The sequence below is a fragment of the Pinus tabuliformis genome, chromosome X, assembly GCF_031772625.1.
Source record: "Pinus tabuliformis cultivar Carrire ecotype Pingquan chromosome X, CPIR1, whole genome shotgun sequence".
Lineage (NCBI taxonomy): Eukaryota > Viridiplantae > Streptophyta > Pinopsida > Pinales > Pinaceae > Pinus > Pinus tabuliformis.
Window position 1 is genome coordinate 1,671,067,214 of NC_142308.1, and position 13,974 is coordinate 1,671,081,187.

Here is a 13,974-nt window from a genome sequence, read left to right on the forward strand (position 1 = left end):
TAAAGACTTTTAAAGTCTGAAATGAAGAGATGGGTAGGATTTTTACAGTGTTGCAGCATTTTCTGTATTAAACAGAAAACAGTCATTATAAACATTTACAGGGAAAACAGAGGCCCGAAGACCCATTCCACCACTTAGCAGAGTCCGAGAGACAGATTGTTGGGAAACAGAGACCGGAGAGGGAAACAAAGGGCCCAACACGATGCAGCCAGAACCAACAAATGATCATGGTGAATCAATAATGTATCACAGCCAAAAAAAAATCATGGAGCATCTTTGGCATGAGAGAGCTCCCAGACAGCACAACAAACATACCAGAAAGAAGTTACTCTTTTGTTAGAAGAAGGAACCTCCGAGCCCATGCTTTCCTAGTCAGGGCATCAAACAATTAAGGGACAGAGAGGATAGATAAGACTCTGAGCCTTTGATAGCTCAGGAGCATTGTAAAGGGACTATAAATGGCTGAAAGTAAAATGTAACAAGGGTTCAACTTCTAGAGACTATTGAGACTTTGCTACTCAAGCTTCTCATCTTCATTCATTAGCAATACAAGCTTCTTTTGTTGTTATATGTTCAATGTCCATGTTCTCTTATGTTCTAAGCTTGCACTTGAACATGTTGTTCATGTTTCTTCTGTATCTAATGCCAGATAACTATCATCTTATCTCTGCGTTGATAAATTAGATTTGCAAGATTCTTTTACTGCCTGTAGCTAGCCATTTATATGTTTTTATATATGCATCTGCTGGTATGGTCAGCATTCTCATTTACTGCCTGTAGCTAGCCATTCATATGTGTTTATATATGCATCTGCTGGTATAGTCAGTATTCTCATTTACTGCCTGTAGCTAGCCATTCATATGTGTTTATATATGCATCTACTGGTATAGTCAGTATTCTCCATCTATTCATTGAATCTACATACTATTGAGCATTAGTGGTCTAAAGCCTTGTAAACTGAGGGTGTTCATGCATGTCTTGAGTAAAAACAGAGTTGAAATGGTTATCTAGCTGATCCAAACCATAATCCATTCCAATAGTTTTGAGAACAATATTGAAGATTATATGTTACCAGGCATCTCCAAGCAGCAACCTAGGATAGTTTCCTGGAGTGATAACAGTTACCAATGCAGTTAGCTTTCCTAATTCAAGTAAAAGCTCTCAATAAGAATTTTCACTGAACTATTATTGATGAGGGGGCGTCTACTTGCATTATGTCCATGAGCTGCTAGAAAACACTTGGTTCACTGTCATTGTAACGATCATCGACCACGTTGAAAGCTTTTGATGGAAGCACATATACTCCATGTGGGATTTTGAGTAACTTGCAAATCAAACTAGGGGGCAAAACAGTTACTGTTGAAGTTGAGGTAGTTGATGGACCCCTCGATTACAACATTTTACTGGGAAGACCTTGGGTATATGCTATGGATTTTGTGGTTTCCACATACTTTTGTACTATTGCTTTCCATTTTAAGGGTGGAATCACAATCATTGATCAGCTAGCCTTCTTTGTTAATAGTTCACAGGCTACGGGAAGCATTTCGTTGGTACACAGACCCCCATTGTCACTTCAAAGTGTTGGAGTAGGTCTCTTTAAAGATCCTTCCCTAATGGGTACTTTTACCCTACTGTCACCATCTTATTCGGTGGAAGTGGCAAGAGTAGAGACTTGCAATATGATTTCCTCCACCTCATCTGATTTAAGGAGGATTACCAACAAAGTTGAAGTTGATAGTAATATTGAGGTGATGCCGTTAAGCCCCATTGAATCATCATAACAATCAATTTTTTGGGCTTGTGCGGCAAACCCAAATCCGCACTCAACAATTGTATGGATAGATCAGTTGTTAGAATATGGTACCTCTTCGGATCCTTTTTCACATATACATTCTATGGATGAAGGAATCATCCAATCAATGATGATAGGAGAGGAACCATGGGAAGATTATCATCATCATTCCCATCTTTCAGATGACATCGAATATTATTCAAATGAACTAAACCACCCATCAGTCGTTGATTTCCTATCAAATTCAGTTTTCATAGACACAATCGAATCTGAGCAAAACCTGTCAAATATTGAAGAAATGATTTCTATTAATATTTCGACCAAGCCTAATATTGTAGAGAACATTCATGTCAACAAATCTTGTTCTCCATTGGAATTTGATAATTACCGTACTCTCTTTCGTGAATTTAGAGATATTTTTGCATGGTCTTATGAGGAGATGTCAGGCATTGACTCTAGTATTGTTGAACACGAAATCAAAATGTACCTTGATGTCAAGCCAGTGCGACACCGACTTCAACCTGTTCATCCAAAGAAAGCTACTGCAATTAGAGCAGAATTTGAAAAGCTTTTGCGGGCTGGTTTTATTTACCCTGTTCCTCTTACTAACTGGGTTTCCAACATTGTTCTTGTGATGAAGAAACTGTTGGAAATAATACTGAGAGGGGGGGTGAATCAATATTAGTCAAGTCAATAATCTTTTTCTTTACATACTCAAATTTATATACGCTACTTCAATGAAGGTAACCTACGTGTACACGTAACTGTGTGTAATGCAACCAGCATATATCCAGCAAACTTGTGATTTAGTTAATTCATAATATGTTGATCTTTAATCTGTGCATCAATACTTTATTAAAAATTTAAACAATAACCATGTGCATTTAATAACAAAATGAACCATCACACATAAGCAAAACGCATGAACACCAAGATTTAAGGTGGAAACCCATTGTGGGTGAAAACCACCTGCTACTGTCGTCTCTGTCTTCCTTTTAATAATAAGAAAATCTATTTACAACATTGTAATAGTGCAGACTCATACCAGTATGCAGGCTTCTACCTGTAGAAGATTACTACCTTCTCTCATTCTCCAGCTTCTACTGGAAGGGAGCTACAACCCCCTAGCTCTTGTACTAGTTGATATGTTTACTAGTACGTAGGCACTGACCTATAGAAGGCTACAACCTTCTCTCTTCCTCCACGGACCATGTTTCATAAATTTTCAGATTGGAAGCTCCTAGCATACAACAATACAGATGAAGGCTATGTTTCATCTAATTTTCATACTGGACCCATTATCAACATTGAAGCTCAAAATCAATCACCACTGCACTACAACCATCAAATACATCTGCATTAACCAATCATCGAAACTCAATCATAAAACTCTAAATCACCCACAACTAAATCACTTAAAGCCCATCGACACTGAAGAAAATCATAATCAATCAATCTAAACATTTAGTATACTTTCATTCACACAGTCACTGGAACACAGAGCAGAACCCAAAATTCTGCAACAATAGCTAGATCCAACTGCAACTTCAAATATAATATTTCATAATGTATACGCTACTTAGATGTGTAGAACTAGCGTGTATATGTGCTTTTATCAATGCGAACCAGCGTATATGACTGCAACCATTAATTCATATTTTTGCAGCTATTCCAGACTTCAGTCATACCCAGATCATAATATTTAAAGAACAACACATGCGTCAGTATTCAGATCTAGACTATACATGATCAAACCACATAATGATAATTCATTTCAAACCTTAAGATCTCGATCCATCATTAGATCTTATCCTTCACCAACCACTGAGGTTCATCCTCGGTTCAGATCAAGCACAGTACAATAAGCCAATAACCTGCATACTAGATCTCACACTTCATCAGATATCGATACTTGCACACTTGGCCTAATGATCTTCTCCTCCTTTTATAGTTTTAGGCCTTTCTCAATACCATGGATTAAAACCACTTAGGACCAATACCTTGGACCTAATACCTAGGGTCAATACCTTGGACCAGATACCTTGGACCAATACCATGGATCAAAATACCATGGACCAAATACCTCAGATTAAAAACTTAGTTTTCCAAGGTATATGCGTTGTTCCTTCTGTGAAAGTGTCTGTGTACGTATACGCTACTTGTGGTCAGTGAACCTACATGTATACGCAGCTTGTTCAAGGTGAACCTGAATATACCTCTCTTTCTTCATTTTGTGTAGTCTGATCTATAATTATTTGTTGTTAACCTATTGTACTATGATCTTTCATCTGAGTGATTTGCCATCAAGGAAAACACCTATATCATAATGCCAACAGAAACAAGGAACAATTCGAGTGTGTGTCAATTATAGGGATGTAAATCAAGCATGTCCAAAGGACAATTATCCTACTCCTTTTATCGACCATATTATTGATGAATGTGCCAGATGCGAAATATTCTCATTTATGGATGGATTTTCCGGCTACAATCAAATCAATATATGCCCACAGGATCAATCGAAAACAACTTTTATTTGTGCATGGGGCACATTCACCTATAGGAAACTCTCGTTTAGTTTAAAGAATGTTGGGGCCACATTTTAGAGGGAAGTGAATTATGCCTTCCATGACATCAAGCACATTGTTCAACCTTACCTTGACGATTTAGCTACTCATTCACGAAAGCGGACTGATCACCCGCAACACTTGAGAGCAATATTTTTATGGTGCCGACACTACAAGATTCAACTCAATCCACACAAATTTGTGTTTTGTGTTTTTTCTAGTCGCTTGCTTGGATTTGTAGTGTCTCGAGAAGGGATTCGACTGGATCCATTAAAGGTTCAGGCAATTCTGGATTTTCCTCCACCTTCAAATATTTTACAGTTACAGAGACTCCAAAGGAAAGCCAACTTTTTTAGGAGGTTCATTCCTAATTACGTTGAAATGGCTAAATGTTTTACACGTCTTTTGAAAAAGGAGATACCTTTTCATTGGGATCAGGTTGTGCAAGCTTCCTTTGACACTCTTAAAGATACCCGATTAGAACTTCATTAATGTATTCTCCAAATTACCAAAATGACTACTACCTGTATCTCGCCACTACAGATACAACCATTGGCATGGTTTTAGTCCAGGAAGAAAATTGGATTGAACATCCTATTTATTACTTGAGCCATAATCTCAACGATATAGAAAGTAAGTACTCTTATGTAGAAAAAATAGCTTTGGTAGCTACGCAAGTTGTTCAACGATTTTGCAATTATATCTTGTTACGGAAAACAACTGTCATTTCAGATTGCAACCCTATGACATACATTTTGTCACGTCAATTGCTGGGGGGCAAATATTCAAAATGGATAGCTATTCTACAGGAATTTTATTTAGAATTCATCAAGTCTAAATCAAAGAAATATCTAGTTTTAGCTGAGTTACTATGTGACCTTACCTCGACCTCCATCGATTCAACATCTGAACCATCAACTTTGGATGAGTCTCTATTTCTAATTTCATCATTTAACTCCTGGTATGGATATATACTGATTTATCTCCAAACCCAAACTTTCTGGCAAGATACCTATCCTTTATGACATGTAACCACACCTCGTCTGGGGGCATGGGTATATTATAATCGACGTTGACTATTTTACCAAATGGGCGAGGCGATGCCAACATTGAACAATAGTGGTGAAATGGCTACGCTTTTATTTTCTAACCATGTGGTTGCCCAGTTTGGTGTACGACAAGCCATAGTTACAGATCATGGATCACATTTTTGCAATCACATGATGGCTGAGTTGACTACTAAGTTAGGACTGTCACACGATAGATCTACGCCGTATTACTCGCAATAGAATGGACAAGTTGAGGCCATCAACAAGGTCTTGAATTAGATGTTACAAAGAATGATAGGGGTTCATAAAAGAAACTGGCACTTAATCCTGTACTCTGCCTTGTGGGCATATCAAACATTGATGAGAAAGCAACTAGATTTACACCCTTTCAATTGGTGTATGGTTTGGAAGAAATCTTACTGATACAATGTGAAATTTCATCGCTTAAACTCGTGATTGACTTGTTACCCAACTCTTCTGAAGAAGAAACATGTTTCTTGTAATTAATCCATCTGGATGAAACCCATCATAATGTCGCATTGGCTAACAAAGCGCATAAGAAATGTATTAAGAAGCAATATAATAGGAATGTTAAGGCTTGTATCTTCTCAGAAGGAGACCTTGTCTTGCTTTACGATCAGGAAGATGATAAACTTAGAGCAGGAAAATTCGAACCAATGTGGATGGGTCCTTATGTTGTCAAGCATGTTCTGGCAAAAGGAGCCTACGAGTTAGTAGATTATGATGGGATTCCATTGTCGCAGCCCCAAAACGGGTTGTACCTCAAACGTTACTATGCTTGATTAAGTGTAGTAAACTCACTGTGTATATGCTTTCATTACATGTGTGTGTGTGTCTTTTTGAGATTTTTATCTGGTTAATAATCCAATTTTCATTTGTTTCAGATGTCAGAGTCTTTGGAACCTTTGTTGGTTACGCTAATGGTGCTAGTCGTAGTACGCAAAATTTTTCTTCGACAACATGGGCTATTTTTGCTCCAAGTGGCGAGTTAGTGAGTTTTCATGGGATTTGTATCGGTCGATCGACAAATAATATCGCTAAGTATAGTGTGTTGATTGAACTACTCTCTGATGTCATTTCACTTGGCATTCGTCGAATCATCATTGGCTAGACCCGCAACTCGTTGTACTACAACTAACAAACATTTATACTGTCTGAAATCCAACAATTTTTCGTATGTTCCTTAGAGTTTGTATTTTGGAAAGACGTTTTGAACACATTCAATATCAACATATTTCTAGAAATCTTAACACATTAACTAACTCTCTAGCAAATTATGTGTTAAATAGACATTTGTGACACATGTGAAAGTAATAATTTCAATTCACATCATCAGTTGAATAGGATTGCATATAACCATAAAATACTCTAAAAGTAAAATAGATAGGCGTTTTAAAAGTTTTTACAAAATTTTTTCCCAAGACACATTTGGTCATCTGACCCGAAAACTCAAAAATGCATACAAAACATCCTAAGTAGATCTAGTGGTGCTCATGGTAACAAGTCACAGCCTGTGCTATCATGTGAAAAAGCCTAGCCCAACAGTTAGGAACACCAATAGTGTGGCGTTGCAGCCTCATAGGTAACTCCTCGATCCGTATATCCGAAATACCAAGGGTTAATCCCTCTATGTGATCTTGCAACTCTGCTAAGGTCTCGACCAAATCCAAGTCCTAGAGAACTGCTCTCCTGATGTTTCTCTGCACTGGCCGACCTGCAACCTGTTGGCATACTGCAGGTCGAACAGTACCCACATATGTATGCATAAGAGTAATTTTAGTTTAGTCTTGGAAACATTAAAAAACATAAAAAACATGTAGAAACTTGAAAAATCAAAAAACACTTTGGTCAAACAACTTACCCATAGCACCCCATTGTGCTCCAACTGGTAGAATCAAATCTGGATCTCCACGATAATCCATCCCTGAGTATGGATGCTTCTTAATAACAACATGTTGTCGCTCAAGCCAGCTGAAAAATGCAGGGGAGAAAATGATTGTTGACTGACCAGCATGTTGAGCCATCAATTCAACCCACCTCTGCATACATGGATCTCTAGGACCAACCACACCCAGTGACACATGGTGTGGTTGCATCAATGGGATTTTATCTAAGGCAAAAGCAATTAAGATCGAACCATAGCATAAATTATTTATCTTGCCACTTTTTACCTTAGTCAGTTGTTCTTTCAGCAGTGAAAGTATGGCCTCGCACCAGTTGGAAACTTTTGGCTCTAGACACTCCAGTGCATACTGCATATAAGATCTATTCACCACATGTAGTGTCACACTGCCAGTCAATTTTGTGATCGTGAAGAGGATCATCTTAAAGGAAAATCACTTGCATCCTTGATATTTATTTTCCCATCCTTGCTAGGTTGTGTACCTGGCCGACAAAACTAGATGTTGTAATCTCTCACCGATTCACCTCCATAGACAAATCTAGAAAGTGAGATAGGGGAACCTCACCTCGACAGTCTGGTAATAAAGTAAATATCCTCAATAGTAATAGGGACCATCTTATCCCTAATGTGAAATGTCTGATCTGGATCCCATGCACAAACAAGGAACTACAATAGTTCTATTTGTTGCCTCATTTCAGACAACTTAAATTATTTGAGTAACCTGCAATTCCTGAGGGCCTCAACTGTACCTGGGTTGTTTAGGGCAACCATGTCTTGTTCTTCATGCTCTCTTTCTTGCCATGTAATCGACATTCTAATCCGATGAAAGCTTGAAACACAATCACAAGCTAAATTAGGATCCTTTCCATGCAAAAAACAGGACAAATTTTGGAGCTAACAGCTAAAACAAACTTGGGAAACTCGCCCAGTGCAGCCCAGGCATAGAGACATGTGCTGTAGAGCATCTAGCCTTCTATTTGGGTGCTCTTCAATGTAGTTTTGGATGTGAAAGCCTATGCTGATCCCAGGGCAAAAAAAATGTAACCCCAGGGACCCCAAAAAACCCTAAAACTTGCATGAAATGACAAAAAAATGAATTGAAAAGAAAGTAGAGAGGTTAGTTCCTACCTAGTCTAGACGGGTCGAGAAATGGTCCACACAATCTTTCGCAATCAGCTAGTGAAGTTTGAGGTAAAAATTGAGCTCAGAGCACAAAACTGAATGGTAAGTTCGAAATGGTAAAAACTTGTTTTATGTTTATTTCATGTTAATTAATCAACTAAAACATTAGTATTTGCCTATTTTTGCCTATGAAACAGATAATTTTATTCCATTTGGTGATGTTTTGAGTAGGTTTTACAACTGATTTTCAGAATTCAACGTGCTCGATTGTAAGTTGAACTTTTGACCACAGAGCACACTTTTATCTATTTTTCGAGCTCTGTTAAAAATGAAAAAGGAATCCGCTTGGAGTCCTCTTTAAGCTCTTTTCAGACTCTCTAAGTATGAAAAGATTGTCGAGTGCTTGTCCTTTCCAACTCGTTAACGGATTGGAAAATATATCTCTCTTGTACTATTTTACGCTTTTTCGGACTTGAGAGATTAATTTATGAAAAATAACTTGTGGAGTTTTATTTTTGTACCTTTTAAAACTCTCTAAACATGAAAAGGACCAAGTTATCTTTGTCGTTAAACTTGTTAAAAACATTAAATAGCGACAAACTTGTCCATTTAGACAAGACCGAGTTTCACCTTCTCTAGACTCGTTAGAACATCAAATAGCGATGGATTCACCCAAAGGGTGAAATTATACAACAAGCATATGTTATCTTCCTCAAGCTTGATAAAAATAAATAAGTACTAGTTAGCAGTGACTGGTGAAAATGGAAAAAGGGGAAAACCACTTTATGGTAGCAGGTCGCTCTTGAACATGACACTTTCACTCCATCACCGTGACTATTTGGGTTGGGTTATTAGCTTGATGGTTATCATACCGTTGGTCTATCATACCATCCATCGCTTTGTTTTGGGTCAATGCTACCAATTCACTTTAGTGTCGCCGACATGTTCAAGAGAAGTCATCCAGTCAAAATCCATCTTTTGCAATACCATAAACCTTCATTTTCATGACCGCCATTCCTGAACCTTGTGTCGTTAGTCAAATTCCATCTCTAAAATCACTACACTCATTTTGTGTCGTTGATGTGGGATACATCAAGGCCCTCCTGCGATGAGTCGCTTCTTGTCGACATCAACTCATTATCCAAGAAGTTGACTTAGAAACACCCATTCAGTACCTTGAGGCTTGCATGCATCAATGGCAGGTTTCTCACTTTCAGCGATAAGCGTACATCAATGGTCTTCGACCAAAAGACTTTGTATGGTGTTCGACATCAAATCATCCATTCACACCATGCAGAATGTACTACAGTACCTTGAGTATCATTATCATTATCGGTGATTTCTCTCGCATCTGTTAACAACTTACATCATTGGCTGGTAATCAGATGGTGTCTTCCCATGTTCGACTTCAGATCACAGACTCATACTTGAGTGAACGGTTGGATGAGATTGAATACCCCGAATCTAGTTTCATCCATCTAGGTTGCGATATCATGAGTACTAAATCATATGTACAATGGATTTACATTGATAGTCATTTCGATCATGGGTCTATATCTGTAGATGACTGTTTATGTACATGTAATGAAAGTCTATAAGCTGAGCATGGGTATGCCTTCCCTCAAAAATTCATGTAAAATCAAATATCATGATATATGTATTGTAATTGATGCAGGTCACCTTCTACTTTGATACCTCCTCATTACATTGTAAAGCATTTCATTCGACATTGACATTTTTTTGACTCCATGCTTTAGGGGGTAGCTGTTATAGATCCATTTGGGCATATGAAATCCCAACATTTAGATTAGTGTTTTAGGGATCAGTGTTTTAGGGCTCATCAAACCCTAAATTCAGTTGTTTCATGCCCTAAACAAGTCACCCCTTTGAATGTCTCCTTCCTAGACAGTTTCATGACTTGAAGACATCCATAAATTGCCTCTAAACGGACAATTGGAGGTAAGCCCTTATGAAGGTGGCTGCAGAGCAGTTAAGTCCACTGCCAGGGTGCTCTGCGGAGCACTTAGGCTTCCTTTCACCTGCACTAGGCGAGAATGAGAAAAATTCACATAGGGTTTGGGGAATATTCTTATCTTTTGGAGTCATCTAGAATTTTCCCTATCTTATCAACTCTTATGAGCTCGAAAATGGATGGGTAATGAGTTAAGGAGCATTCTATCTTCTCATCCCTTCCTCCATGGAACTAATTCTAAGTATGAAAGACCATTCAATGTCACCATTAATAACAAAACCTCCTTCATCTTCCTATAAATTGACCACTCATCTAAGTGATCAGGGGATGGATTATGTTGAATTGTAAGGAGATAATGCTACTATGAGACTTGACTTTGGAGCAAATGATGTGATGCCACAAGCTTTTCTTGCTTTTGATGTGATGTGGATGAGATCCAAGCTGAAGGAATGACTTTGAATCAGGCATTGATGGTTGTAATTCCTTCTTCTATCTAATAAAGTGTTTGAACCTTTTTCCATATGTTGTGTTCTTTCATAATGCTTATATGTATGAATTGCTTCTGATTCCTTTCATTTATATTCAATGGATCATATGCTTTGATCAGTTTTTGTCTTCTGTTGTGTTTACAGGGTACTTCTCAAGTGAATTAAGTACGGGAAGGAGTGACAAAATCGATACAAGGGAGACGAATGGAAAGCAAGACTACAGGTAGGCCTTATATCCCCTCTTCTTATATATTGTTTATAAGAAAAGCTTAAAACACTTTAAACTGTTGTTATAGGCACAATTACTTACCTAGTGAATTAGTGTTTATCCGTAGATGCTAAATTCTCCAAAACACCTGCATGAAGTTACTGCGTGACAACAAGGATGTGAAGGGGTTACAGGAGCTTATAAACAGATGTGCCAGAAATGTTATGGGCAAGCCACGTGTAGTACGAAATATTGGTAGGCATAAGACAAGGACGGGACAGGAGATGAGACTAACCGCACAGATAGGAGAGTATGAAATGGATCAGATTATTTTGGACCTGGGGACTGATGCAAACATCCTACCAAAGTAGACTTAGGAATGAATGGGGAGACCCGTGCTGAAGTGGTCTCTGATTCAGCTAAGGATGGCGAACCAGTAGAATATCATCCCCATGGGGCGGCTGCAAGGGGTGACCGTAGATATTGAAGGCGCAAGTGTGCTGGCTGACTTTGAGGTAATAGAAATTGTGGATGATAGCAACCCCTATCCTGCGCTCCTTGTCATTGATTGGGCTACTGATATGAATGGCGTAATCAACCTAAAGAAGCGAAAGATAATATTTGAGAAGAAATCACTCCCTGTAATAGTACCCCTAGATCCTGCTGAGGGATCATGCTATAATGAACCAGTCCGTGATTATGAGAGTGATGAAGATCTGGACTGTATCTATAAGATATCAACGTGATACCAAGATTGGGTGAATCTAACAGCGGATGGATGAATTACATGGGATCGCAAGAGTTCCTGCACCTCATAATCTGATGAAGAATTAGAGCGCTAGAAGAATCGGTTACATGAGGTAACTACACTGAGCTGTAACATGATGACCTAATCACTGCAATGTGTGTCGTTAGAGGTAAGAAATCTTCCCACTTATGATGGCTTGAATGATGTAGATATCTTTTTGGATGCATTTGAGAGGGAGGTACCAGAAAAGTAGCGCTTCTAGGCATTGGACTAGGCACTGTGCGCTACGCCCGCAAGATAGTGGGGTACGCATAAAGGAAGCTTTGATGATTGGCGTGAATGTAGGAAGATGATGAGAACACACTTTGGGAATCCGAAGGTGCGAATAACGGAAAAATATGATGGGCAAGATGATCCACGCACGCATTTGGCCAAATGGGCTCAAGCTTATGGAGAGAAGCCCCAACCTAAATGGGTGAACTTGTTCTGTCATACCCTAGATGTCGTCCCGATGAACTAGTACGTAGAAAGGGAGCTCCACCATGGTACAAGTGAATGGGATATTCTATGTGAAGGATTCATAATGACATTCCGTTTTGAAGACGGGATTGACTCTATTGATGAGGCACTACAAGAGGTGAAAGAAGCAATCTTTAGGATGCTGCAGGATCCTTTGGACCTGGCTCAGCCTAAGTGGGCTACTCAGCTTAGTCACACACTGGAATGCTATAACGTGACTGCTGAATAAGAAGATGAGGATTTGCGAAAGATTAACATCCTGTTGTGGTAAAAACACAACCCCCATTATTGATGTGTTCACTTCAAATAATGGGGACCCTTTCTATAAAAAATTTGGCTAAACACCTTTTAGGATTTTTATTTAGTTGATTATCTTATGCTTTTGTTAATTTTTCATTTTCTTTGGATTCTTGTTTTGATTGCTTTGTTAAAATAGATTTTTTTATAAGCTTTCTATTGACACTTGTTTCGCCTCATTTGGTTAACTGGTTTGTAAATGGCACTCCTTTGAAGTCTGATCATTTATGTCGTCTGGGTTAAAAATGCATAAAATGTAAATATTCCATTTTTTTTAGTTCAATAATGCATTTGTTTTAAGTATTAACCCCTAGTTAGTCATTACTAACATTTTTCATTTTTTTACTTATACAGCCAAATTACGAAGCATCGAGATTTTAGTAATTTACTCCAATTTTCAAATAAATTATTAATATCTTAAAAAATTAAAATGTCAAAGCGGCTGTAGTTTAGAAAATTTCATAACTTAAATAAACCTCATCAAAATAAAACCAAAAATAAAATTTAATATATATAAAATAAAAAGATTTTTCGGATCGCAAGATCGAATCGCGGGTTTTCAAATGATACATTTTCTTAAAACCCCGTTAGCCCTCATATCCCGATGGCCGATATGTGATGAAGGCCTCAAGCATTAACTAAAGTTTAAAGTACCACGTGTTTAAATCTCAATGTGATCTCTCCATCGCATCGGAGTCCTCTATTGATACAACCCAACTTAACTCTTCATACGATGCGATGAAATTACATTCCGCAAAACATATTTCTCGCATATTTTTTATCGCATAAACCAACACTTGAACCAAAAAAGAAACATGTGATGAGGGTGATGCGATGTGAGGGAGATTTTAACTTTAGTTTAATTACCTTTTGGTTGATTCTTCATCCTTTTTGAAATAGACAGGTACATGTTAAAAGTTAATATACTTAATGAATATTAATAATATAATATTTATTAAATGATTTTAATATGATTAGAATTATTTAATATCTAAATATATAATTAATTTAATTTAATTAAAATAATTGTGTATATATACATAATTAATTTAATTAAATTAAAATTAATAATTAGTTAGATTAATAAGTAATTTATTAAATAGTTAGTTAGTTTATTATTAACTATTAAATTAGTATTAAATATTAGAAATTAGAATACTAATTCAGGATTAGATTTTTAATAAAAAAATTCTGATATTTAGCCCAGCAATAAAATTCCGAGATTTAGGTCAGATTTGATTCATCAACTTTGGAAGCTCATAGAATGAGTTGTACTTGGCCAAATGAAGCC